General features: G+C 40.5%; 1 long non-coding RNA gene across 1 annotated transcript; it reads left to right on the forward strand.

Moving 5' to 3' along the window:
* Positions 1-5910: 5910 nt before the first annotated feature.
* On the forward strand, positions 5911-19757 carry LOC115506421. Its single transcript, XR_004343184.1, has 4 exons — positions 5911-9152; positions 9252-9313; positions 9605-9710; positions 19249-19757. It is a non-coding gene; the product is annotated as an uncharacterized LOC115506421 (long non-coding RNA).
* The last annotated feature ends 5603 nt before the right edge of the window (positions 19758-25360 follow it).

Consider the following 25360-nt stretch of genomic DNA (forward strand, 5'->3'; position numbering starts at 1 on the left):
TGTTTTGTTTCTTAAACTCCACGGATGAGTGAAATCATATAGTATTTGTCTTTCTCTGACCGACTTATGTCACTAAGCATCACACCCTCTAGCTCCATCCGTGTCATTGCAAATGGCAAGATTTTATTCTTTTTATGGCTGAATAATATTCCATTGTGAATATATGCCACATCTGCTTTATCCATCCATCAATTGACGGACACTGGGTTTGCTTCCATATCTTAGCAATGGTAAATAATGCTGCTATAAACATAGGGGCACATGTATTCCTTTGGATTGGTGTTCTTGCCTTCTTTTACAAAGCTGTGTTTAAAATTCCTTCATCATAGGTGATTTCGTCATGTTGAACTGGTCGTCTGCACTGAAAATTCCATCACAGGGGTGCCTAGGTGGCTCAGTTGATTAAGCCACCAACTCTTGATTTCAGCTCAGATCAGGATCTCACAGTTGTGAGATCTAGTCCTGCTTGGGGCTCTGCACCGGGCGTGGAACCTGCTTAAGAGTCTCTCCCTGGCCCCCCCCCCCAATAAATAAACAAATAAATATTCCATCACAGTCATGAGCCACACCTTTCACAGGTAATAAAAGTATGGTTGGATGACATACCAATAACTTAAACATAACTCGTAAATATAGTTGAATTAACTTACATCATGGCACGTGACTCTCATTTCAAAGGTGTGTGTTGAATTCCGCTTCCCTAAGAAATTAAAATACATTTCATCTCATTTAGAAAGCCCTCTCCTCCACAAAATAGAAATATTCTAGGGGGCTACTGAAAAATTTTAAAGCAAAGCTAACGTGAAGTGGGTCTTAAAAAAAAGAGTTTCGACTGTCAATTGGGTCATTTGCTTTGTTTCAAGGTTCTATTTTCTATATTCGTTCACTGACCCTGATGAATAACACTTCAGGCAAGAAATATAAATACACTGTAGTGCACTGGATACAGAATTCTTCGAACAGAAAATATGAAGAGATGGTCAGCAATATACAAGAATTTACTGTAGCGCATGCGAAATAGCCATGTTGATAAAAGGACACAGCTCTTTCTACACCAGTGTCCGAAACGATTATTGAAAGAACACCATAATATGTTGTGTCCACTCAAGTTCAATTTAATGTTTAATAATACCTGGAATAGTTAGGAGCATCTGGGTTCTATTAAGCAAGTAAAATCATTAAAGTCTCTGAATGCATCCGCATCTCGCAGGAGATGTGCCACATTGACATTTAGGTTACCCTGGGCTCCATCATTTATCAGCTGGGTATTCCTCTATCTCACAGGCCAGTACTCTTTCGGTATATTACAAATTGTATTTGCTTTTAACTGTGGCATTCTCTCTGGGATTCCTCCCTAAACGGTGAAAGCACACACCCTTCACAAGGATGCCAAATGCTCTGTTCCAAGTTTCGCGTGGCCAAAAACGTTCCAGATGTTCAGAATGAGCCGTAGCAATTGCATTTACACAGCCAGGAAAATGCATCATTTCTGAACTGTACTCATATGGAAAATTACTACAGTTTCAATCATTCAGTCTCTCGCGGTGTGGATAATGAGGCAGTTGTAGTAACTTGACCTTTGGATGGCTCCCTCATCCCTCAGCTCTTTCGATAGCCCTTCCTATGTAATTTTGGGCGTCATCAGAAATGGCCTTGTCTTTGCTTTTCTTCCCTATCGTTTCTTCTATGTCATCATTACTTCATCTTATAGAAACTTCCTGAAGGCTGGGTCTATGCTGGAAATGGTCTTTGAGGCCTGGCGCTGCGCCCGGGGAACGGCAATTTTTCTACACGTCTAGAGTTACCGTATTTTTTGGTTCCTCGGATCCTCGTTGTTCCCATTGTTGTTCCCATTTTAACAAGTCAGAATTTAAGAGTTCTGTAATCATCACTGTCAATGGGATGTTTCAGCTGCCGGACCAAAATGTAAGTTGAGACAGGTTTTTAAAAAATGTTTTGCCTGCTCATGTCGCCAGGCTCAGAAGACATCCCTTGAACACTTTGTCACCTGGCTGTATTATTTGCATTCTTAACCACTCCAACCGTTAGATTTTTAACATAAGTTTGGATTCCTTGTTGTCACGGAAAATGCATTCCAAAAGATTGCACAGGGAAGTAACTCAAAACCGCAAGTTAAGCGGCAGATTGTGCAATGAAAAGAAACAAAACAAGGCCAGAAGGAGGAATTCATGATCTCACTTGCATGTGTATTTTTAATTGTTTTTTCATCATGATAAGCGTATTCTTTAATCCTCATCCATTACTTCATCCATCTCCTCACCCGTCTCCCCTCTGGTGACCATCGGTTTGTTCTCTCTAGTAAAGAGTCTGCTTCTTGGTCTCTCTCTCTCTCTCTCTCTCTCTCTCTCTCTCGTTTACCTCAGTTCTTCTGTCTTGTTTCTTAAATCCCAAATATGAGTGAAATTACAGGCTATTTGTCTTTCTCAGTCTGACTTATTTTACTTAGAATTACACTCTCTAGCTCTATCCATGGTGTTGCAAATGGCAAGATTTCATTTTTTAATAATATTTATAGTATAGGTATATACACCACATCTTTATCAATTCCTCAGTCAATGGGTACTTGAGCTGCTTCCCGATTTGGGCTATTGTCAATAATGCTGCTATAAACGTAGAGGTGCATGGATCCCTTTGAATTAGTGTTTTTGTATTTTGGGGGGGGGGGGTAAATACCCAGTAGTGTAGCTACTGGATCATATGGGAGTTCAATTTTTAACTTTTTGAGGAACCTCCACAGTGTTTTCTTCAGTGGCTGCACTAGTTTGCATTCCCACCAACAGCGCAAGAGGGTTCCTTTTTCTCCGTATCTTCACCAACACTTGTGATTTCTTATGATTTTGATTTTAGCCTGACAGGTGTGAGGTGGTATCTCATTCTAGCTTTGATTCGCATTTCCCTGATGATGAGTGATGTTGAGCATCTTTTCACATGTCTGTGGGGCATCTGGATGTCTCCTGGAGAAATGTCTGTTCATGTCTTCTGCCCATTTTTTAATTGGATTATCTGTTTTTTGGGTTTGAGCTGTATTAAGTTCTTCATGTATTTTGGATATTAACCTTTTACTGGAGAAGCCATGTACAAATATCTTCTCCCATTCAATAGGTTGCCTTTTGTTTTTTTGTTGTTTTTTTGTTTTTGTTTTTGTTTTGTTTTTTGCTATCAGAAACTTTTTATTTTGAGGTAGTCCCAATAGTTTATTTTTGCTTTCATTTCCCTTGCCTAAGAAAAATGTCCCATAGGGCCACCTTGGTGGCTCAGTTGGTTAAGCATCCGACTTTGGCTCAGGTCATGATCTCATGGTCTGTGAGTTCCCAGTCCTGTGTCTGGAGCCTGCTTCCGATTCTGTGTCTCCCTCTCTCTCTGCCCCTCCCCTGCTCATGCTGTGTCTCTGTCTCAAAAATAAATAAAAACATTAAAAAAATTTTAAAAAGTAAATAAATAAACATTTTTAAAATTTTTTTTTAAAAAAAGAAAAGAAAAATGTTCTGCGGCCAATGTCAGAGCCATTACTTCGTGTGCTTTCTTCTAGGATTTTTATGGTTTCAGGCCTCACATTTAGATCTTTCATCCATTTTCACTTTATTTTTGTGTAGGGTGAAAAAAAGTGGTCCCCTTTCATTCTTTTGTGTGTAGCTGTCCAGTTTTCCCAACACCATTTGTCGAAGAGACTTTTCCCCTTTGTATATTCATTCCTCCTTTGCCAAAGATTAAGTGAGCATATAATTGTGGGCTTATTTCTGGGCTTTCCCTTCCAGTCTGTTGATCTCTATGTCTATTTTTATGCTTGGTGTCATACGATTTTAATTATTACCAATTTTTGTAATGTAACTTGAAGTCTGGAACTGTGATATCTCCAGTTTGGTTTTTCATTTTCAAGACTGCTTTGGCTATTCAAGGTCTTCTGTGGCTCCAGACAAATTTTAGGATTGTTTGTTCCAGCTCCGTGGGAAATGCTGTTGGCATTTTGATAGGGATGGCATTAAATCTGTAGACTGCTTTGGGTGGTATGGCCATTTTAGCAGTGTTTGTTTTTCTAATCCATGAGCATAGAATGTCTTTCTATTCTTTGTGTCATCTTAAATTTCTTTCATCAGTGTTTTGTTGTTTTTAGAGTACAGGTGTCTTTCACGTCTTTGGTTAAGTTTACTACTAGATATTTTATTGTTTCCGGTGTAATTGTAAATGGGATTATTTTCTCGCTTTCACCTTCTGCTGCTTTATTATTAGCATATAGGAATGCAACATATTTCTGTACGATAATTTTGTATCCTGCAACTTTACTGAATTCATTTATGTGTTCTAGTCATTTTGTGGTGGAGTCTTTAGGGTTTTATATATATACTATCACGTCATCTGTAAACAGAATTTTACTGCTTCCTTACCAGTTTGGATGCCTGTTGTTTCTTAATGTTGTCTAATTGCTGTGGCTAGGACTTCTAGTTACTATGTTGAAAAAAAGTGGTGAGAGTGGGCATCCTTGTCTTGTTCCTGACCTTAGGGGAAAAGCTCTCAGTTTTTCACCATTGAGCACGATGTTGGCTGTGGGTTTCTAATATAAGGCCTTTATTATATTGAAGTATATTCCCTCTAGACCTACTTTGCAGAGGGTTTTTATCATGAATGGATGTTGTACTTTGTCAGATGCTTTTTCTGCATCCATTGAAATGATCACACGGTATTTTTCCTTTTTCTTGATGTGATAGATCACGTTGATTGCTTTGCAAATATGGAACCACCCTTGCATCCGGGGTATAAATCCCACCGGATCATGGTGTATGATTTTTTTTTTTTTAATGTCTTGTCGGATTCAGTTTGCTGTTTTGTTGCGAATTTTTGCATCTATATTCATGAGAGATACTGGCCTGTATTTCTCCTTTTTTGTGGTGTCTTTATCTGTTTTGGGTATCAGGGTACTACTAGCCTCAGAGAATACATTTGGAAGTTTTCCTTCCTCTTCTATTTTTTTTTTGGAATAGTTTGAAAAGAATAGGCATTCACCTGTATGTATTTTAAGAGGTTGTTTCCTCTCCAAGGATCAGCCTCTTCTTCAGTGATTGACCTAATGAAGGCCCACCTTTTGCAAGGGAGGCCTATATCACAATAAACCTAGTAATCCGTCAAAGAGGCGTATAAGATTCGCAAGGAATCTTTCAGGAGCAAGATCGGGGCTGGGCTTAGGAAATTGAGAGAAACAGGTGTACTGTTGTCATTTGAAGCCAAAGGTCTAGATAAGCACACTCAAAAAGAGCAACTAAACGATCAGAATTTTATACCTCTGGAAAATGTGCAGAGATGATGCTTCCTGACCAGGGTTTTAGGACGGAGGGAAACCCTCTGAGCTAGGCCACAGGCACAAAAGCACAAAATATCCCATGGGCTCAGGGCAACTAAGTCTCCTATTAAAAGCACAGGGCTGTTACTGGAACTCTTGAAATGTAACAGGATATTACCATGTTGTTATTCTTCCGTCCTAATGGCCAGTGTAGGATGCGTGACCCACACTGTATAGTGGGAGGTGCAAGTGCCGTCCTGTCTCTTGTTTCTTGAGTCAAGTCAGGACTGGCTGTCCATGGTCTTACCGCTGATTCTTCCTGGTGTCCCCAGTAGAGCTGCAAAATACCTTTAGATGTTACTTTTCCATAGGCACAAGCGGATCCCCTCCTTTGCATTTCCCAGGAAGCCCATCTGAGCCATTTGTCTTGTGTTAGCCCCAGAGGTTTTCCGGGACCATCAGTCACCATCGCCTTAGACCTTACCCCACTGCTTTCTTGCCCTGAGCCCCTCACTCTTGCATGCCTCCATTCATGCTCGCAATCTGCAAGAGTATTTCCTCTAGTAGCCTCCTGAGAAAAGGAGCATGGAGGGTAAAATGTTTAAGGTTCGGCGTTTTTCAAGATTTTATTCTAGATGATAAGAGAAATGAAATTATATAAGGAAGCGGGTTGGAAAGCCAAGCTGGGCTAAAGGATTGGTGCTAAGATGTGGAAGAGGAATACTTTATCAGTTATAGTTTGCTCTAGAGCTATTCTTATTGTTTTCTTAACATCTAATTTTTTTATATGTATAAAATCATGTATGCATTCATTTAAAGCTTCGCATTCTGCAAAAACATGTGCTAAAAATAACAGGCATATGGGATAAATAGGGTTAGGGGCAGACCATGCCATGCAACTTTATAACAGGAGCGCTAAGAAAACAACAAACATCTTTTTTTTTTTTTTTTTTTTTTTTTTTTTTTTTTAAGGCTCAGTCTCCACTAGCAGCTTGCCCTGGGTAGCGTTTGAACTTGGTGGCTTGCACTTTCTTCCTGGAAACATAAGGTCATTTGCTTGCAAGAGACCAGATTATCAAAATGAAACATCTGATTCAGGAGGCTTCATCTTTTTTTTTTTTTTAATATAGAAGGAAATATTGTTGCAACTTCCTTATCTGTCTTCACAACTTCATCAAAAAGTTTAATGTTGGGAGATGTGTAGCAGTTCTTGGAATCACCACCCCAGCCCTTGCTTTCACGAAAGGAAGATACCTTGTGGGATTTCTTTCTTAGGGCGTTCATGTATTGCTAAGGCTTGCTTTCATTGTGGAGAAAGTTTGCTCCTGATTTCTTGGAAATCACATGCAGGAAAAATGGTTTATGAACCAAAGTGACCTCACCATTGTTTCACTGATACCATTTCCCTGCTTACCAGTTGCGTATGAGCTAATTCGTGTCGCCAACACACGTGTGACAGCAGCACACATATGTACCTTTTGTTCTTTGAAAGACTTCAGGGAATACACCACCCCTAGAATCTTAACACTGTTTTGTTTTCCTTTCCGCCCACCGCCCCCACCCCCTGCCATTTCCTCTGTCCTCTCTCCATGTTTCTTTTCTTCTGTTCTCTACAGGCAAGGAAAAATATGCTTGATTTGGTCAGGATTATATTTAGCTGCACACAGAAACCCAAAATAAAGTGGCTTAAACAATAGAGCCGTTAATTTTTCTCACATAAAAATAATCTAGAAGTAAATGACGCAAGAGTCCTGCTCTGCTCCAGTCACCATGTTCATACTCCAAACACAGGAAAAAGGAAGAGTAGACCTGTCAAAAGGCACAGGTCCCCTCCTTTTATGGAGCTGAGCCTCAGAGAATACTTAGTTACATCTCACTGGCCATATCTAATTGCTAAGGGTCTAAGAGATACCCTCTTATAGCCAAACACACTTCCTAGGGTTTTATTATTAAAGAAGGGAGAATGGATATTGTGAAGCAATCAGTATTCTCTGCTACAGTATAACTTCAAAGTAATTCATGTGTACTGGGCATTTTTCATATGCCAGGAACTGTGTCACTTGATTTCTACCATCAAAGATACACGACAGCATGAGGGGCAAAGTTCGTCAGAAGAATTCATGGAAAGTCAGAGTAAGGATTCATGCCCAACCATGGAAGGGTACACAGTCAAAAATTACGTTTGGTTAACTTGCTCTCTTTATAATTGCTACTTGCTTCACAGTCGACCCCAGGGACAGGAAAACCACCTGGAAGCACATTTCTCTTGTGTGGGGAGGGGCAAGAAGCAGTTAAAGAGTTCAGAGACTTTTTCGAGGAAAGGAAGCTGTGTTCTAATTCTTGTTCTGTAAGATTTGAAGTTATGGGGATCTCCCAGATCAACCGGACTAGATATGGGGAATAAGGCCCCTGAAATAGAGTTACTGTAAAGGTAGAGGGTGAGCCAGCTCTGCCGATGAGTCTCCGTCTCGCTGTCCCTCTCTCTCTCTCTTAGAGAGAGAAGTGAAGGGATGGCATGTCTGGGTCTGGGAGGTCGGGTCCGGGGACTGGCCTTGAGCCAGTATCCAGAGGTCAACTTGTGCTTATGAAGCATTGACACATATCTGCAAGAGCAGGTTGCTTCTAGATGTAATAGCTGGGGTGAAGAACTTTCAGGAAATAATCTGGAGATTTCTTTACCCTGTGGTCTCACAGCCGGGGTAGAGAATCTAGCCAGTGAGACTATGCCTTCTACCCAGCTCTCCGGCGTGGTTCATCAGGGCAGAGGCCCTTTCTTTTACTTGCTTCTTTCTCCCACATCCCTGATTTCATCTTTCACCAGTCCCAATGACTTTCCTGGGTTGTTTTGCCTTTATAGTAGCCAACACAACCCGATAGCATTGTTCCACTGAAGCGCAAACCTCCATGGATTCCCATTTGTAAGGTAACTGGCACCTGTCCATTCTCCTGACTCTAGGGCAAGGAAGAGGAAACAGGTTTCTCTGAAGAGCTTTGGCTTGGACCACCCTACCTTGAAGGGAGCATGGGGAATAGAGAAGCCACACCCAAAGAGTCATTATTGCTGGAGAAAGATGCCACTGCATTAGTTTCCTATTGCTGCTATAACAAAGCGTAACAAACGTAGTGCCTTAAGACAGCACCAATATATTACCTTACAGTTCTGGAGGTCAGAAGGTGGACATGGGGTTTTAGGGGCTAAACTCAAGGTGTTGGCAGAGTTGTGTTCCTTCTGGAGGCTGTAGTGGAGAATTCATTTCCCTGCTTTTCTAGAAGCTGCCTGCATTCTTTGGCTCGAGTCCCTTCCTCCATCTTCAAAGTTCATCTCTCTGAACTTAGCTTCTGTGGCCACATCTGCCTTTCTGACTGCAACCCTTTCCCCAGTCTCATGATTACATTGGGCCCACCTTGTTAATACTGTACAGGACGTTCTTTCCAACTTAACGTGATCCTTCGTCACAACCGCAAAGTTCCTTTTACCATGTACGTTAACACTTTGGCCAGTTCTGGGACTTACTCCATGGACATCCTTGGAAAGTCATCACTGAGTCTACTGTACCACCCTGTACATATGGCCACTATGAAAACATGACACCGTTTAGCTTCTGGGCTTTGGACACAGCTCACCAGAGCCGCATCTGACTCAACCGGCAGACCGCTCTGCTGTTGTGAGTGCAGCGAGGGAGGTCCTAGTTAAACAGAAACAGACTCTTCCCCTGGGACACTCAGAAGCAGCCAAGTGATGGACAGAAGTGCTAAAGCGCCATGTTCCTTTACCCAAGAAAACTGTAGCCCGGAAGATATGCAGAAAAACTTCAGTTTGAGGGTGTGGACATTTTACAACAACTCCAAGGCCAAATAAGTAAGTACGAGAAGCAAGAGAGAGTTCTTGGAATATTTAGAATTATCCATGGGCATCTGGGTACAGAGCAGGCACACTTCTTCTTCTCCTTCTTCCCAGGTGGACAAAGGGCGATTGCGGCCTCCTCACAGATAGAATCCTCAGTGTGGAAAATGGAGCAGGTAAGCCAGACATTGCTTCAGCTAAGTGGTTCCTGGAAAAACTGAGGAGCCCTCATGGATAAGCAGGCTAAGGGGCATAGCCACTCATTCTTCCTAGAAGAATTGTTTGGGGATATATTCTAGGAAATTAAACAGCGACTTGAAAAGTGAGGGATATGTACATGGGATGTGAAAAATAGTGGTAATACTAGCAAAGTATATAAAGTCTAATTGTTGGTGTAAAATGTGAAAAGAGCCAAAAAACTTTAACACAACAAACTGGAACTTACCTTGCTCATTATCTGCACGTAGAAGATTCTGGAATGGAAGGAGGGAAGTCAAACCATGCTCAAATCACGTTTGAGAACATAAAAAGACACTGAATATCTCTAGATGTTACTAGAAGACTACAAATTAAGTAAGTGCATTAAACATGTGAGTATAAGCGCTATTCTATTAATACATCATGTACATGTTAGGTGCTAGGAAGATAGATATCTGTATCTACCCATCTATATAGATACAGATATCTGTCTATATATATGCCATAAAAGAGAATGAAAATTAAATATGCAGAGAAAAAATTCCTCAGTCCAACAAAGGTAGGAAGGGGATGAGGAATAGGAAAGAGTGATAATTGGCAAACAAAAACTAGGATGGGAAGATATGAGAAACAAAGTAGACATACAATAATTTCATCCAATTAAAAGGCAGAAGCTCGCAGAGATGCCTGGCTGGCTCAGTGGGTACAGCATGTGACCCTTGACCTCAGGTTGTAAGTTTGAGCCCTACGTTGGGCGTAGATCCTACTTTGAAAAGAAAGAAAAGGCAGAAGCTCTCATAGTGGGGTAAAAACAAATTCTAACTCTTCGGTATTCAAAAATCATACATTAAAAATAAAAAGGGACCAAAAAGGGGTGCCTAGATGGCTCAGTCAGTTGAGTGTCCGACCCTTGAATTTGGCTCAGGTCATGATCCCAGGGTCGTGGGATCAAGCCACACATTGGGCTCCATACTGAGCATGTAGCCTGCTTGAGATTCTCTCTCTCCCTCGTCCCCTCTGTCCCTCTACCCAGTCATGCTCTCTCTCCCTCTGAAATTAAAAAAAAAAAAAAAAAAAAGCGAACCAAAAGAATGGGAAAGATATAGAAGGCAAACACTAATATAAAGAAAAGTATAACTATAAAAATGAAAATAACTGGACTATATGGCAAAAATCTTTATTAGTGAGAAGGCATCCCTTATTGATGAACCACTAATGTACCTATCAATATGCCTTCAAATGTATAGCAAACAAACTCGACAGAATGACAAGGAGAAAATGAGAAATCCCCAACCAGAGTAGGAAAGTTAAGTATAACGGAGAAATAAAAATATCAAACTGAGAACAGTAAAAATTTAAAAAATTTCATGTAATTAACAATTTACATTAACATGTAAAAATTTCCATGTAACTTTCATGTAATTAACCCATTTTACATGGGTGGCTCAGTCGGTTTTGTTCTGTTTGTTCAGACCCTTAGTTTTGTTTGCCAATTCACTATAGAGAGCCCTATACTGAAATCCACATGGAATACTTACCAAAACTATGATACATTAGGCCACACTGAAGAATTTAGAGTCCCCAGATCAGAATTCACATAAGACCACATTCTTGGACCATAATGCAGAAAATGTGAAAATTCACAAAATAATAAAAAATCAAAACAAAATGCATTCTTTCCATTTGGAAATTTATAATCAGTCTTTTAAATTACTCAGGAGCAAAGAAAAAATAGAAACAAGAGTTCTAAATTAATTATCTGAGGGTATTATTTTCCTATATCAATTAAATTTGTTTGTTAAAACAAACAAAACACATACCAAATATTGATGGTTACTAACCATTTTTAACAGAATTAACAGACTTTATTTTAATCATTTGTTATTCAGATTAGAATCAAACTTTACTTGGGGCGCCTGGATGACTCAGTCGGTTAAGCATGTGACTTCGGGTCAGGTCATGGACCTCGCGGTTCGTGAGTTCAAGTCCCGCGTGGGGCTCTGTGCTGACAGCCCAGAGCCTGGAGCCTGCCTCGGATTCTGGGTCTCCCTCTCTCTCTGCCCCTCCCCCACTCATGCTCGCTCGCTCTCTCTGTCTCAAAAAAAAAATAAACATTAAAAATTTTTTTTAAATAGAATCAAAGTTTACTTGTTTGCTTAGTCTTTATAAATCCTTGTTTACATAAACTGGGGAAACAATGTGATAGCAATTTACTGAACAAACCAGAAGAAGAATTTGCAACCTTATTTATTTATTTATTTATTTTTAAGTTTATTTTAAAGTTTATTTATTTATTTTGAGAGAGAGAGAGAGAAAGAGACAGAGAGAGAAAGACTCGTAAACAGGCTCCAGGCTGACAGCACAGAGGCTGATGTGGGTCTTAAACCCACAAACGGTGAGACCGTGGCCTGAACCAAAGTCGGACACTTAACCAACTGAGTCACCCAGGTGCCCCCACAGCTTTATTAATGCTACAAAAGATTTAGGTAAAAAAGGAAAATTAACTGTGTCCAAATGAACTAAGAACTAAGCCACCAAGCTTAGTGAGTTGAGTAGGGCTGACAGAAGGATATGTGGTAAATACAACATAACCTAGATCCACCAAGTTTTTAAGTTGACCCTTTATTTATTTTCTTTATTAAAAAATTTTTTTTTAATATTTTATTTATTTTTGAGACAGAGAGACAGAGCATGAGCGGGGGAGGGGCAGAGAGAGAGGGAGACACAGAATCCGAAGCAGGCTCCAGGCTCTGAGCTGTCAGCACAGAGCCCGATGCAGGGCTTGAACTCATGAACCCGGAGATCATGACCTGAGCTGAAGTCGGACGCTCAACCGACTGAGCCACCCAGGCGCCCCTTAAGTTGACCCTTTAATTTCATTCTCCTTTTCCAGTACATTTTCCCCAATCCTGCCGCTCTTGACACAGCTACTCTTCAGAGCTGGAGTTCTGTGCACCTCTAGTATCCAGAAAAAGAGCCGTTTCCCTGTACCGATAAATGGCACGAGTCACAACATGTGACAAACCCTTACACGTAGGGAAGACCGAATGTGCACCGGCGGCCCCTTGCAGAGTGGGCCCCATTCAGAGACCTAGCCAAGGACCTCAATGATGAAAAATGCCCCGTAATATGTCTGGGAGGGATCTGTGGGAAGAGGCTGAGCTATATAGGAACAAACCAAACTATGGAGAAGTGATCAAGCTCTCTTTTGAAGGAACCGATGAGCGTAATCAAGGTATTGAAATAAATAATAATGATAATCGGTGTCTACACGTTTGACTTTAAAACGATGTCTAGGGGCGCCTGGGTGGCTCAGTCAGTTGAGCCTCTGACTCTTGATTTCAGCTCAGGTCATGATCCCAGGGCTGTGGGATCGAGCCCCCGTGTTGGGCTCTGCACTGAGTGTGGAACCTGCTTAAGATTCTCTCGCGTGCCCGCGGGGCGCCTGGGTGGCTCAGTCGGTTGAGTGTCTGACTTTGGCTCAGGTCATGATCTCACGGGTCGTGAGTTTGAGCCCCGTGTCGGGCTCTGTGCTGACAGCTCGGAGCCTGGAGTCTGCTTCAGATTCTGTGCCTCCCTCTCTCTCTGCCCCTCTCCCACTCATGCTCTGTCTCTCTGTCTCTCTCTCTGTCAAAAATAAATGAACGTCAAAAAAAAAAAAAAAAAAGCTTCTCTTTCTCTTCCCTTCTCCCCTGCTCATGCTGTCTCTCTCTCAAAATAAATTTTTTTTCATTAAAAAAAAAATAAAACCATACCTAGATGACTGCCCTGTGGACAGAGTGAGAAAGTATACCAGAATACAGCCAACAATATTTGAGTATAGGTTAAACATTTCCATCCACAAGGCAAAATATTCACTAAGCCCTCACTGATACTACTCCCAGTGATAGAATTTGTAAAGAAATTCTTTTTTAACTTCACATTTGTGTGGTGTGATAGGAATACCACGCGGAAAGATTTCACTGCCTCCAGTCGTTAAAAGCTCCGTGACCAAGAGAAGCATGCAACCTGGACTTAGAAAGCACAGGAAACCATAAACTCTGATCTGGCTGTAGGACTGGATGCGGGGCAGGACGGGGCCTGGGATCCAGGTAGAAAGGATGGAAGGGATGGGGGTGGGGAAGTGGGGTGGGGTAGGGACTGGGGGAACTTGGGGTCAGGTTTGCAGCTTGGACAACTCACGGTGCATGTGTCGGAACCGTCACTATTTAGCTAATACGGCTTATCTGCTGTGACACTTGTGCCCAACCAAAAGACATTGTGGACCAGATACAGACAACCAGTAACATGAGGCAACATGTTCAGATAAATTGGGAAGTCATGTTTTATAATGAGTCATGGTATGCTAAATGTGTATGTCACAGAGGAGGCAGAATTGATAAAAGTAAGATAATAAGAGACGAAAACCATGCCTCAGTTCTTGGGCATGATATCAGAGTCCCGTGGTATATCAAGATGTAAGTTTTGCCCAGAAGTTTCACATCCACAGAAGTTCTCTATGTTTCTTCTGACCAGATGTCAACGTCTAACTTATCCAGTGATTCACATCCTCCCTCTCTATGGTGCTAATCCTACAGGAGATTTTACTGGCTCAGTTTGGGAACCCAGGTTTCTGTCACTGCAGCTTCTGAAAGATATCTGCCTTGGTTCTTAGCCTAAGGATGATGGGACCACATCGTACCACTAGTAGCAGGAAAATACTAGGCAGTTCTGGGGCGCCTGGGTGGCTCAGTCGGTTAAGCGTCCGACTCCAGCTCAGGTCACGATCTCGTGGTCCGTGAGTTCGAGCCCTGCGTCGGGCTCTGGGCTGATGGCTCAGAGCCTGGAACCTGTTTCAGATTCTGTGTCTCCCTCCCTCTGCCCCTTCCCCGTTCATGCTCTGTCTCTCTCTGTCTCAAAAATAAATAAACGTTAAAAAAATTTTTTTTAGAAAACACTAGGCAGTTCTTACATTGATTGATTCAAAGAACAATGAATGTTGATCTAACGAAACTAATTAATGTCATTGCCAATGCTGCTTTGAAGGCCATAGCTGTCAGGACTATGGAAAGTGTCTCCTCAGCAGCTGAAGGAAAATAGAATACCTGAAGAGGAGAATTTATGTTTGGATTAAAATTTATGAGAGCCAGAAGTAACATCACCGGGCCCACCAGCTTAAAACTTAGATTATCTTCACCATTTTAAAACCAAAGTAAAACCGTGCTGTCTCATGCTACATGAAAAGCAAACACAATAGAAAGATGCCATAAAATTATTCGTTAAACAAACCTCCCAACAGGGTAGACACATTGTCAACTTAGTAACCAGTTTGGAACTCGTCAATGGTGATCTCTAAGCAGCTGGGTGAAGCCACCGTGCGTGACAGTGCTGCCTTTGTGTGTCATTATTTCCTGATTTGACGTCGTGGCTGAGTCAGACAGTAGCTATCTTCTTTCACTTTGTGTTGGATAATGGCCAAACACAAGGATTTATCGTGCCCGACATGGGCACCCATTGATTTCTAATCAATCAGAAGTGCTGAAAAGTATGCCTCATGGCCCTGCTCTATGTCTCACAAATCAAAGACGTCGCAGTTCCCCCTCACGATTCTGCTTTTCCATTTTTACTTTGTTTTCCCCTGAACATTTCCTCTCCTTCCGCTCTTTTTGTTATATACATAGAAATGTTAATTCATTTTGGAGAGTAAGCATGAGCCAGGAAGGGGCAGAGAGAGAGGGGGACAGAGGATCTGAAGTGGATTCTAGACTGTCAGCAGAGAGCCCGATGCGGGGCTCGAACTCCCAAACCGTGAGATCATGACCTGAGCTAAAGCCAGTTGCTTGACCGACTGAGCCACCCAGGTACCCCTCTCGTTCCACTCTTTTAACAAATAGTGCCCGCCTTTTTTTTTGTGCCAACACTGTTCCAGGCGTTTGAATATAGCAGTAACTAAAGCAGACAAAAATTATTGCCCCAAATATTCAAACTTTTAAAAGAAAATATAAAGGATATATTATCTATATCTGTAGCTACACCTTTATGATGTTGGGATAGGATAGATTCATTTGACCAACATGCAAATAGCACAAAAATGTTTTTTGAAAGGCTGACAAGTTGACTACATTAAAATAAAAGTTACGTATATGTAACTTTTTATTAGTTCTGTTTCTCCGTACCCCAGTTTATTTATTCATTCACTTATTGAAGGACATCTTGGTTGTTTCCAATTTGGGGCAATTGTGAACAAAGCTGCTATAGACATTTGCATACAAGTTTCTGTGTGGACATAAGTTTTCAGCTCATTTAGGAAAACACCTGGGAGCACCATTATGGGACTATATGGCAGATGACGTTTTGTAATAAATTGCCAAATGGGCTTCCAAAGTGTCCAGCCCATTTTGCATTCCCACCAGCAATGAATGGGTCAAGCTGGGGTAGAAGGTAATGTGTTATAAAGCACTGGCAAATACTTGGAAGGATATTTTATCTAATCTACTTAAAGTCTTCTCCTTTAAGCATCTAACTAAGGGGCACATGGGTGGCTCACTTGGTTGAACATCCGACTCTTGGTTTCGGCTCAGGTTGTGATCTGACAGTTCATGGGTTCGAGCCCTGCATTGGTCTCTGTGCTGACAAATTCTCTCTCTCTCCTTGGGATTCTCTCTTTCTGCGCCCCCCCCCCCCCAAGTAAATAAATAAATAAACTTTAAAAAAAAGAATCTAAAACCTGAAGGTTTAGTCAGCTGACTGCTTTTGCCTGTGTGTCTTTTGCCTTCTGGCCCTCCACTTCCACTCCTTACCACTGGGAAAGAAAAGAAGTATAAATGTTTTATATAACTCCAATTCTCAGCCACTTATGACTTTATAAATATAGATTCACCCTAGACTTTTGGCTTTTTAGCTTAAAGTTGCACGAGAATTTTAAACTGGGATTGAAAACTCCCTTTACCATTTATTAAAAACACACACACACAGGAGGAGAAAATACCTTAGCAATGTTCAGTACTTTCCGATAAATAACATGTCCGACAAATTGAGTAAATTAATGATGGCAGGTAAATTTCGAGCTAAGAATGGTCAGGTTTGGGTGGTGTGATAATGGGTCTGAAATGTTTCTTCATGGTTCTCGACATTTCTACGTATAATCTGTGTTTCTGCAGGCTACACTTGCCTGGGAATTCGGTAGGCAAATGATAACAAGAGAAAAACAGGGTTCACGTTCCACCCTGTTTCATTCTGCAACACCACCCACCCCATCTCCACATACATCTCAAGTTCCTCCGGGTCTACCAATTCTGTATTCTAGGCACTAAGGCAGACCATTGGAAGAAACCTTGATTATGTATCTGGAAATAAAAGTAGAACATGTCCCTGGTGTAGAGTTTTACAAGTCCCAAATGATGGGGGGGGGGGGGGCGCTTCTTGTCATTTGCCCTGCTTTCGCCTGGCCTTGTAAACATTTGGTTTCTAGGTTGTTCCATATGGAGGAGTGTAAGTTAGTCTGGCTCTCTCTCTGGGCTGTTTTGTTCCTCTCTTAAATATATATTTGGGACAAAAAGTCCACAGATCTGCAGTCCAAAGGCGTAAGAAGGAGGAGAGTTGATGATGTAAGTTCCAGTCTGGGTCCTACGGCAAGAGAAGACTGATGTCCCAGCGTGAAGACCTTCAGGCAAAGAGAGCGAATTCTCTGTTGCTCAGCTTTTTGTTCTATTCTGGCATTCAGTGGGTTGGATGGAGCCTGCCCACACTGGGGAAGGCCATCTGCCTTATTCAGTCTGTTGATTCAAATGTTAATCTCATCCAGGAACACCCTCACAGACATACCCAGAATAATATTTAACCTAATATCTGCCTGCCTCCTCCAGCCCCCCTCCACGGCCCCGTCCAATTGACATGTATACATTAACCATCACAACATCCATACAATGGAATATCTTCCAACAGTAAGGAGAAATGAGCTATCAGGCCATGCAAAGACACAGAGGAATCTTAAACATGTGTTGTAAGTGAAAGAAGCCAATTTTAAAAGGCTACACACTATATACTTCCAACTCTATGACATTCTGGAAAGGGCAAAACCGTAGAGGCACTAAAAAGATCCGTGGTTGCCAGGGGTTTGTCAGGAAAGAAGTCATGAACAGGTGGAGCCATGAAACTAAGAATATGATGTCCTAATGGCAGATATATGACACTAGGCATTCATCAAACCTCATAGAACTATGAAACACATGGGGTGAATCCCAATGTAAACCAAGGACTTTAGTTAATAATAATGTATCAACATTGGTTCATCAGTTACAACAAATACACACCGATGCAAGATAATAATCGGGGAAACTGGGAGGGGGTATATGTGAACTCTTTACTTTCTGCTCATTTCTTTGGTAACCCTAAACTTGTCTTAAAAATTGAAACCCATTAGTTAAAAAACAAACAAACGAGCAAACTTTGTTCCGTACAGCCAGAGGTATCCCTGCTGTGTGTGATGTTGTTACTTGCCTGAATCCCTGTGCAGGCTGCAGGGTGTGTCTTAGACTCGATATTTTATTCTGTGGCTTTTCAAATGTTTATATTCACACACTTAGCTATTTTTGCCAAAGCCTGGCTGCCTTATGCGGAGGCCTGGTTTCAGAGGCCCTTTCTACCTCCGTCACATATTCTTCCAGACTCAGCTCTTGCCCAGAAACCTCCAATTAGACGAGGGTCCCCAGTACAGATTCTCCCTTCTCTCACAGTGAGTTTTTATTTCCTGTTAGCTAACATGGATGAATTTAAATATAATCACAGATAGCTTCTACAAAAAGTAAGAAAAGTCAGTCCATCTTCAAGGAATAAGGCATTCAATGGGTCCAGACTCAGAGATGATCAAGATGTTAGAGTTGACAGGGAATTTGAAAGAACCACGATTAAAATGTTAAAAGATCTAATGGAAAAATGGACAATGGGCATTAACTGATGGGGTACTGATTGCATTAGAAAGACAAAAACTATCAGTCCAAAGGAAATGCTAGAAATAAAATTTAAAAAATGGGATCAGAGATGAAGAATTTCTTCAATAAGCTTACTAACAGCCTGGAAACTTCAGAGGAAACAATCAGCGTAGTTGGAAATAAGTCGACTGGAAGCATACAAACTGAAACACAAAGAGGGAGTAGAAGAAGGAGGAGGAGGGTGAGGAGTAAGAGAAGGTGAAGGGGAGGAGGAGGGAAGGAAGGGAACAACTGTGGGATAAGGAGCTAACACACTTGTAATTGGAGTCGCAGAAGAAGAGAGTGAGAGGAAGTGTAAAGGATATTTGAAAAGATAATAGCCAAGAATTTTCCAAAGTCAATGAAAGAACATAAGCCAAAGATATATTAAAGAAAAAAAAATGTGAGGGGCACCTGGGTGGCTCAGTCAGCTAAGCGTCCGACTTCGGCTCAGGTCATGATCTCACAGTTCGTGGGTTCGAGCCCCACATCAGGCTCCATGCCGACAGCTCGGAGCCTGGAGCCTGCTTCGGATTCTGTGCCTCCCTCTCTCTCTGCCCCTCCCCCACTCGCACTCTGTCTCTCTCTCTCAAAAATGAATAAACGTTAAAAACATTTTTTTAAAGAAAAAAAAATCACTGTCAAACTCCTAAGTACCAAATTAAGGAGATCTTGAAGGCAATCAGAGGAGGAAAAACATTACATACAGACCTGCAACCACACCCTGCCAAAACATTTGCTCAGTATAAGTCAAGCAGAAGCTGTGACCAGCTATCTGACCCGCTGCTGGGTTTCTCTTCTTTGTTTGCTATGAAAACAGGAAAACTTAAATGGACTTATCCTAGTATCTCTGGGTTTGGAACCTCCCCAGGGTCCTCCTATCACCAGCTAGACCCCAAGACCTGACCTTTCCTGCCCACCTGCTTGTACTCACTGACCTTTGTCATACTTTTTTTTTTCTTAAGCTCTTCTCTCCAGCTTATCTCTTACCTCAGGCTAATGGACAGCAAAACCACCCTGCAGGCAATAGTGAATGATGTGACAAGACCTCCAGTTGGACCAGATGACCCAGACCAGTTTGAACTAAACCCCTGACTTGCACCTGCACAGAGGGGCCATGGAGTAACCTCTGGAATGACCAACAATCACCTTTGCCTCATTATAATACTAAGATCTCCATTCAAGGAGGGAACAGCAGCCTCATTTACATAACATGTATGTGTAGGCATGTTCCTTTCAGGCCCATGCATGACCTTATGCCCACCTCTGCATATGATGACAAGACTTCCTCATCTAAACATTCATCTTAACCCTAAACAAAAGAAACCCAATCACCCTTGCTTGAAGAGTCAGGGCTTTGGAAGTTATTCCTTGCCATCTCCTGATTTGCTGCAAATAAAGTTTCCTTTGTGTGACAACTCACCTGGTATAGCTTCTGTGATTCACCAAAGGAGCAAATTCATGTTGTTTTGGTTACACTGCCCCTAGTGGTCTTACTGCTTTTGTATATCCCAGGGTGTTGGCTTATAATAAAAAATGGAGGCTTCCCCACGTCCAGGTTTTGCTGGCTCCAAAATGTGAGGTGGGAGACTGGGCTCTGTTTCTATGGGTTGGATTTATACAGCTTTCTAGGACTGTAGTCCATGGTTCCATCAGTGAGAGTTACGAGTGCTTCTTCTGGTTTCCTTCACTACAGAGGAAGTGTCAGTGTATATGGTTGTCCACTAGAGAGCGATATTGAGCATTAACTTCTTTAAACATGGCACTGAGCCAGATTTCTAGCACAAATGTATTTGTACACTAAGGAAAAAACAATGAACTCTAAAACAACCAAAATTTAAATGATTTTCGCACTACTTTGTGGTTGGAACATATTTAATATTTTCTAAAATTGCACACTAATGGGAGAAAAATCAAGCAAATGTAAGAGCAAATTATTGTTAGAGACATTCTAGAATAAGAAAGGGGTCAATTCGTCAAGAAATTATAACAATTATAAACATATATGCACCTAACAATAGAGTTGTAAAATACATGAAGCAACACTGACAGAATTTAAGGGAGTAATAGGTAATTCAATAGTAACAGAGGCTTCAATACTTAACTTCCACTAATAAACAGAATGGTAAGAGACCAAAAGGGATCTAAAATACTTGAACAACATTATAAACAAACTAGAGTCAATAGATGTATACAGAACATCCCACACAACAACAGCAGAATACAAAATCTTCAGCAGAATACAAAAAGTACACATGGTATATTGGACAGATATGATTTGTCCATAGAATAAGTCTTAACAAATATAAAAGATTGAACTCATGCATCTAATCATGATGGAATGAAATTAGAATTCAATAACAGAAAGAAATTTGGGGACTTTGCAAATGCGTGGAAATTAAGTCACACACTTCTTTTTTTAAATTTTTTTTTTTTCAACATTTATTTATTTTCGGGACAGAGAGAGACAGAGCATGAACAGGGGAGGGGCAGAGAGAGAGGGAGACACAGAATCGGAAACAGGCTCCAGGCTCTGAGCCATCAGCCCAGAGCCCGACGCGGGGCTCGAACTCACGGACCGCGAGATCGTGACCTGGCTGAAGTCGGACGCTTAACCGACTGCGCCACCCAGGCGCCCCTAGTCACACACTTCTAAATAACCGATGGATCAAAGAAGAAAACACAAAGAAAAGTAGAAAATACTTTGAGACAAATGAAATTAAATACATAACATGCCAAAAATTAATGCACCGAAAGCAGTTTCTTAGAAACGTATAACTGCCTATATTTTTAAAAAAAGAAAGACCTCAAATTAATAACCTAAATTTCCACCTTATGAAGTTAGAAAAGTAAGAGCAAGATAAGCATAAAGCAATCAACAGGAAGGAGATAATAAAAATCAGAGCAGAAATAAATGAAATAGGGTGGAAAAACAATAGGTATAATTAATAGAACCAAAAGTTGGTTCTTTGAAAAGACAAAGGAAATTGACAAACTTTTAGTTAGCCTAACCAAAAAAAGAGGGAAACAAGACTCAAATTACTAAAATGAAGATTAAATGAGGGGACATTTCTACTAACATTATAGAAATAAAAAGAGGGGAAAAATAAGGGAATGCTAAGAACAACTATGTACAAACAAATTAGATAACCCTGGTAAAATGGAGGTATTCCAGAGAGACACAGATTATCAAAGCTAACTCAAGAAGGAATAAAAAATCTGAATAGACCTATAATAAGAAAAGACACTAATTTTTTTTTAAATTCCTACAAGGAAAATACCAGAATCAGACAGCTTCACTGGTGAGTTTTATCACACATTTAAAGAAGAAATAATACCAACTCTTCACAAATTCTCCAAAAATTAAATGAGGAGGTATCACTTCCCAATTCATCCTATGAATCCAGTGTTATCTGGTACTGACGTCAGATAAAGATATCACAGGTAAAATAATCTACACACCAGTATTTTTTAAAAATATGGATGCAAAAATCCTTAACAAAGTACTAGCAAACTGAATACAGCAACATATAAAAAGCATATACGCCATTAACAAATGTGATTTATCCTAGGAATGCAAGGATGGTTCAACATACAAAAATTAATCAATGAAATACACCATATTAATGCAATAAAGACAAAAATAACACGGTCATCTCAATAGATGCAGAAAAAAGTACTTAACAAAAATCCAACACCCTTTCATGATAAAATCACTAAAAAACCCCTGAGAAATATGACACTACCTCAACACAATAAAAAGTATCTACACAAAACCACAGCTAACATCATACCTAATGATGAAAGGCTAAAAACTTTTCCCCAAAGGTAAGGAACAAGACAAGGACATCTGCTCTTGTCACTTCCATTCAAACTGTATTGGAAGTTATATCCAGGGCAGTTGGGCAAGAAAAAGAAATAAAAGACATACATATATGAAAGGAAAACTACCTCTATTTTCAGAAGACATGATATTCTATATTGAAAATCCTAAAGAAGCCATAAAAAATTTCTTAGGGCTAATAAACAAGTTTAGCAAAGCTGTAGAATGCAAAATCAACATCTGAAAATTAGTTTATTTCCATACATTAGCAATATACAATCTGCAAATTAAATTAAGAGAACAACCTCCTATACAATAGCACCAGTAAGAATAAAATAACAAGAATAAATTTAACAACAACAAGAAAGTGCAAGATTTGTGTAATGAAAACTGTAACACATCATTGAAAGAAATTAAAGACCTAAATAAATGGGAAGTCATCCTATGTTCATGGATCAAAAGACTTAATATTGTTAAGATGACAATACTCTCCAAATTGATCTACAGGGTGAATACAACCCTTATCAAAATTGTAGCTACTTTTTTTTTTGCAGAAATTTGCAACCTGATGCTAAAACTTATATGGACATGTAAGAGATCCACAATATCCAAAACAATCTTGAAAAAGAACAAAGTGGGAGAATTCATTCTTCCCAACTTCAAAACTTATTACAAGCCTAAAACAATAAAAACTCTGGGGTTCTGGCACCAGGATAGACATATAGATCAATGGAATATAGAGTTGAGAGTCCAGAAATAAACCCTTCCATGTATGGTCAAAGGGTTTTCAACAAGGGTGCCGAGAGATTTCCATGGGAATGAACTTTCTTTTCCACAAACTGTGCTGGGACAATTGGATATCGATGTGCAAAAGAGTAAAGTTGGACTCCCTACCTCATATCATATACAAAAATTAACACAAAATGGATCAAAACTCCAAATAGAAGAGTTAGAACTATAAAACCCTTAGGAGAAAACATAGGTGTTATGTTTTCATGACCTTAAATTAGGCCATGTTTCTTAGATACAACACCAAAAGTATAAGTAACCAATACATAAATAGATAAATTGGACTTCATCAAAATTAAAAACGTTTGTGCATCCAAAGACCTTACCAAGAAAATGAAAAGACAACCCACAGGATGGGAAGAAATATTGAAAAATCGTATCTGCTAAAGGTAAAGTATCCAGGATATGGGAGGAATTCTAACAACTGAACGATAAAAAGACAAATAACCTACTTACAAAATGAGCAAAGATTTGCAAGGGCAAATAATCACATAAAAAGATGCACAACATCATTAGTTACTAGAGAAATGCAAATCAAAACCATGAGATATTACTTCATACTTAATGGCATGGCTATAATAAAAAAAAAAGACAATAATAAGTGTTGACAAGCACATGGAAAAATTGGAATTCTCATACATTCCTGGTGGGAATGGAAAATAATACAGCCATTTGGAAGCCAGTCATAAAGTTAAAGATGAAGTTACCATCTGGCCCAGAAAATCCACTCTTCATTATATACCCAGGAAATTTCAAACATATGGTCACACAAAAACTCGAATGTGAGCGTTCACAGTAGCACTGTTCGAAACAAGTGAAAAATGGAAAAAAAATGGAAGAGGGCTCAGCTGACTCCCTCTCCTCTGGCTGCGCTCCCCTTTCTCCCTCTTCCTGAGCTCTCTTAACCTCCTGGCAAGGTTGGTTGGGCCCAATGGGTCCAGTGAACCATTGCTTCTCTTCTCGCACTGTCCAGTTGAGCTTCCTGGACTGAGTTCCAGAAAGTTCTGATTAAGGTGAGACCCATCAAAAAAGGCTTGGGGCCAGAGCTTCACAGAGTCGAGTCTCATGGTGCTACCATGCGGACCAAATCAGGCAAGCCCGTGAAGATCTTGGCACAAAACGCCAATGCGCTGCCTGACCTTTTCTGGTAATGGACGCAATGTTTCTTTATCAGAAATCAAACAGTGGATTTGTGCTCCTCTGATTGGCAGTGTCCCCTCGAAGCCAGAGACTTTGCCTGTCTTAGCTACCTCCGTCCCCTCAGCACCTAAAAAGTGCCTTGCACAAAGTAGGTGCTAAATTAATATGAATGCATGCACGAAACAAGTGTTTGCTAAGGAATCTGTTCATCTCTCCCTCGTTACTTAACAACGCCTTCTACGTACTCAGTGTTCAAAACATGTTTGATGAATCATCTTCATGTCTGAGTATGTAGGTGGCATGGGAACTCTTTTCTAAACACGTGGTCAGGTGCCCTTCGGTTGCACTGAACTTCTTGTGAGGTTCTGAGCCGTAAGGCAGGAATGCTGAGCTTCAACACAGAAAAATTGAGGGTTGTGGCCTGGATTTGCCAGGACAACAAACATTTGGAGCACAGGTTGTGCCAAACCCCACGCCAAACATTTTACACACGTTGCCTTACTTCACCTTGACATCTATATTAGGAGTCATGCAGTATAATCATTCCCATTTTACAGAGAAGAAAGCAAAGCCTTGGAGAGGATAGCGCCTTATTCACAGGTATATACTTAGTCAGTGGCAGTCTAGACGCAGACCCAGATTTAAGGCCGGCTTTGAGCTATTTGACCTGTTTCAAGACATGTGACATTCAGCCACTGAACCTTCACGCCTCTATTTCCTCATCTTTAAAATAGCTAAAATACCTACCCTGCCCACCTGAGTTAATTATTCCATTCAAGGAGAAAAGATACGGCGGAAGCTTTTAAAAAGTGAAAACTTCAAAACAAGTGTAAAAATGATTGTGATTCTCTGAAACAGAACTTACCAACCCCTTCTTATTCTCTAGTCTTGTGAAATTGTATTTGTCCAATGGACACATTTGGATATACCAGGCATTTACAACCACAGAACCATGTGTTTAAGATTCAAAACTATGTTTGAGAATCAGATATGCTCTATCTGCCATAACAGAATGGGGTTTTTTATTTTCTGGAAAAAAACAAAAAAAAAAAAACAAAATGGATGATGTGGCTCAAATGCGAATCGACGTATTTCCTAAATACTTCTTTAAGAGCCCTAATTACTCATAATGGCATTTCAGCAGCTCATTCCACTTTCCTCTCCCACTGACTTGCCCTGAATTAGGAACCTGATGTGCAGTCTTGGTCTGGGGGAAATGAGATGCTTTTGAAAAAATGCAAAGCATTGCATTAATTCAGGCAATCTATGTTCCACCATAGAGAGTTAGTCTGACTTGTAAATTCTGGAAAACCACTTGTTCGCCT

Source organism: Lynx canadensis, chromosome F2 (assembly GCF_007474595.2).
Source record: "Lynx canadensis isolate LIC74 chromosome F2, mLynCan4.pri.v2, whole genome shotgun sequence".
In the NCBI taxonomy this organism is placed as follows: Eukaryota; Metazoa; Chordata; class Mammalia; order Carnivora; family Felidae; genus Lynx; species Lynx canadensis.